We start from the raw sequence: 4,079 nt of genomic DNA, 5'->3' as shown, positions 1-4,079 counted from the left end.
AATGGATACTCCTGCTTCTTGGTGTGGTTCAATTGCTGGACCACCATAGTGTCACCCACCTGGAAAGGGTGTGTAGGTTCCTGTGAAGAAGAAGGAGAGGTGCGAGCAACATTTCTTTCAATTTTATCCACAGTTTCAATAAGTTTTCTTACATATTCTTCCTGAATGAGATCAAGGTCCCCTCTTTCTAACATAAGTGGCTGTCTGGCCCATGGGGTGAGGAATGGCCTACCCATTAGGACTTCAAAAAGAGAGTATCCAGTTTTCTTAGAGGGTGCCATTCTTACCTCAGATAGAACTGCTGGGGGGACCTTCTTCCAATTGGTGTACCTCCAGTGGCCTTCCTGATCTTATCCTTGTTTCGGGCAGTGTTTTATTTGAGATAATTTACAAATGTATAAATATATTGTCAGTGCAGAAAAAAAGGAGCCCCACCATTGAGTATACCAACCCTCTGTGGATGGAGACCTACTGTTCATGTTCCATGGTACTGTAGATTGAGATAACATTATTCTGATCTCATTAGTAAAAAAAAATTCACATCTTTCCCATGATTGGTTCTTCCCAGCTTGCTCCTGTATTCAAATGTAACTTGTAATAATTTGGCAACTTCGGTTAATAATGTTCAGCATTAAAGTAGAGAAACTCCGATCTGAGGTGCTCTATCAAAATATCATTGTAGAGGTTGTGTACAAAACCACAACCACTCAACCCGCCCGTGACAAAGTCTGTGTGAATCCAACTTATCATTTACGTTCTCCTTTTTGTGTGCGTTTCTTCTCCTTATCCTTACGGTCCACTTTGGCTTGTTTGTCCTTCTCCCGTTGTTGTTTATCTTGTTCTTTTTTCTTTTGGGAAGCCTCCCGCATTGTATCACGTTCCTGCTTCTTTGCATTGACTATGTCTTCTAAATTGGTGTTCTTGAATAATGATTTTTCAGAGTTCTGGGCGCCTATTGAACTAGAAACAACTTGCGTCTCATCTTCATCCTCGTCATCTGTCACATTGGCATACTGGGCCAGCAAGGCGGCTTTTCTTTGCTGCTCCACTTCTGACACCTCTTTGGGCTTGACCACAATCTGTGCCTGCTTCTCTATCATGCTGGCAAGAGCTTCCACCTCATCTTCCAGCTTTGCCTGGGCCAGCTCCAATTTCTGTGCTTCAGTCCACTTAGTAATAATTTCTAGGCACACATCTTCTATGGAATCTTCCTCCAGGAAGGTGGCCAGGATCCCCCTGAGCACCTCATCCCTCTCCTCCGGGTTATCCTCCTCTCTCAGCACCCCCTGGATGTAGGCCGGGTACACCTCCGGGTCCATGCCCAGCGTCTCCAGCCTGCAATCCAGCCAGGAGCCGAAGTCCCCAGCAGCCACCTGCTCGCTGGGCGCCGCCATCTTTCCAGCCAGGCAGGGCTCCTTCCCCCCTGATCTTATCCTTAATGGTTCTGTTCATCCTTTCCACTACATCTGAAAATATGTGAAACTTCCAGTCAATTTTGAGCATTTTTACTAGATCTTGACAGAATTGGGCCACAAATGCAGGGCCATTGTCTGAGTTGATCTGCAGTGGGCATCCCCATCTGGAAATAATTTCCTGTGTAAGAGTTCTCACTTCTGTTTGTGCATCTTCCTTTGTTGTGACAAACATTTCTTGCATCTTGAGAACATGGTCACTAATAAGTATTCTTGTCTCTTACCTAACTTAGGCATGTGACAAATCAATTTGTAAATGAGTGAATGATGTAGATGGATATATTGGGTGTTCATGTTTTACCTTGTGAGGGTTCCTGGGATCATTCTGGATGCATGTGATGCATCTGGAAACATATTACTAGGGAGGGAAGACCAGGGATTTACAATCCTTGTCTAATAATTCACATGTGACCTACCAGCCTCTATGTCCTACACCATGGTATTGTGCAATGAATAAAGGAGCACTTGCTACAGGAATACACGGTCTCCCCTCCTGGCAGACAAGCTCAGATTCTGAGCTTTTCTGCACACCTACTGCATTCCATTGTTGGACGTCTTTGTCTGTAGCATATGTTTGGAGATCATGCAATGTTTGATCTAGGAGTGGTATTTCAGGTGAGAGCAATGGCATTTGGATGTCAGCTGGCTGTGTGGATGCTGCCTCTCTTGCTGATTTGTCAGCTAAAGCATTTCCCTTGGCTATGTCATCTTGCTGACCTGTATGTGCCTTACAGTGAATACAGCAATGGATTTTGGTAGTTGTATGGCTTCTAACAGGCTTGTGACAAGTGTGGAATGTAAGATGGATTTTCCATCTGCTGCTGTGTAGCCCATTCTTTTCCATCTAACTCCAAAATTGCACGCAATACCGAATGCGTACTTGGAGTCAGTGTAGATGGTTACATCCTGTCCTTCAAAAAGTTAGCTGACAATCTCTAGTAAGGGCTGTAAGTTCTGCAGCTTGTGCTGATTGAAATGGGAGAAGGTTTGCTTCCAGTAATTTATTAGGCAATTGGACAACAGCATACCCTGCAAGGTATGTGTTATCATTTGGTCTTGAATAAGACCCATCCACAAAGACATTCTGTGCTCCAGGGAGAGCAGTTGAAGACATGTCTTGTCTGGGGGATGTGTCTTGGTGGATGAGTTCTATGCATTCATGTTGAGGCACTACCTCATCTTCCTCACCTTTCAAGCCTAGCAAGGCATTCAGGATTGGAGCTGGGCCAGAAATGGGAGAGGCATATTTTATCTAAAGTTTTGGGTTACAAAGTAAAATTACTTCATAACGGCTCAGCCTCTGGGCTGACATGTGCTGGGTGTGGATATTCATTAGTAGAATGGATATATTGTGAGTGGTGTCTAGGGTGGTAGCATGTCCTAGAATGAATGATGTAGCCATTTCCACCACCATCACACAGGATGCCAGAGCTCTGAGACACCCTGGTATTCCCTGTACTAGCATAGGCACAACCCTTGAAAAAACAAAAAGCAATAGGGTGGAGTTTTCCCCAATGCGTCTACGCTAGGACCCCCGCCATTGTTTTAAAGTTGTCCCTGGAAAACAAGTGAAACATCCTTCCATATTCAGGTAATCCAAGTACAGGAGCTGTGACCATTGAAGTTTTAAGATACACAAAAGCATTGTACATTTCATCATTGCATTTCACACAATCTGGCATGTTGGTACCTGTGGCGTGCCTCAGGAGATTATCATAGTAGAAACAATCCGGTATCCATTGGCGGCAGTAACCAGGCATACCAAAAAAGGATAGCATGTCCTTCTTAGTGAGTGGGCAGGGCAGACCCATGAGAGACGAAGCTCTCCTGTGACTGATTTTCCTTTCTCCTTTGGAGAGTACAAAACCAAGGTATTCAACAGTGCCATTGTAGCTTTTTCTTAGAAACCGTGTGACCATTATCTGCTAACCAATGTAAAAGATCTAAACCATCCTCCTTGCATGCAACCTGGCTTGGACTACACAACAACAAATCATCAACATTAGAGTAGGACAGAACCATGACGGGGTGTCCAGGACAGCAGGGTTGCCTGGAGGACCACTGAGTAGTCACCAGAGAATCTACATAACCCTGGGACATTCTACACCAGGTCATCTGGCGATTTTTTTAAAACAAAAATCAAGGATTGGCTGTGTTTCCTTATCCACAAGGACGCTAAAAAATGCATTTGTTAAATCAATCACCGAAAAATACACTGCACTGGATGGTATGGAGGTAAGGAGTGATGGCACATCAGGCACTATAGGCGCAATGGGCACCACCAGGTTATTTACAGATCAAAGGTCTTGAACAAACCTGTAACTGCCATCCAGCTTTTTAATTGGGTTGATAGGTATGTTGTAAGGGAATACAACTTCTTTTAGAATGCCTTTCTTTAAGAAGTGTTCTACCATAGGGGCAATGCCTTCCTCTTTTTCTTTTGACAATGGATACTGTTTGTGATGAAAGGGTTGTGCCCATTCTTTGAGGGTGGCCTTGTATGGGGTACAGGAGATGAGCCATACATCTACAGTGCTCTCTGACCACACTTTGTCAGAATTACTGGGGAGTTCTGTGTCTGTCTCTTGCACTTCAGTTTTCCACATT

At 44.2% G+C, this 4,079-nt stretch overlaps 1 pseudogene; it reads right to left on the bottom strand.

Moving 5' to 3' along the window:
• Positions 1 to 402: 402 nt before the first annotated feature.
• LOC143982717 (coiled-coil domain-containing protein 43 pseudogene) lies at positions 403 to 1,410 on the bottom strand (annotated as a pseudogene).
• Positions 1,411 to 4,079: the final 2,669 nt, after the last annotated feature.

The sequence above is a fragment of the Lithobates pipiens genome, unplaced genomic scaffold (genome assembly GCF_037356315.1).
Source record: "Lithobates pipiens isolate NorthernLeopardFrog02 unplaced genomic scaffold, aLitPip1_a1.2 Scaffold_16, whole genome shotgun sequence".
Taxonomy (NCBI): domain Eukaryota; kingdom Metazoa; phylum Chordata; class Amphibia; order Anura; family Ranidae; genus Lithobates; species Lithobates pipiens.
The sequence above is the reverse complement of the archived record's forward strand: the minus strand, read 5'-3'. Positions and strand labels throughout refer to the sequence as shown.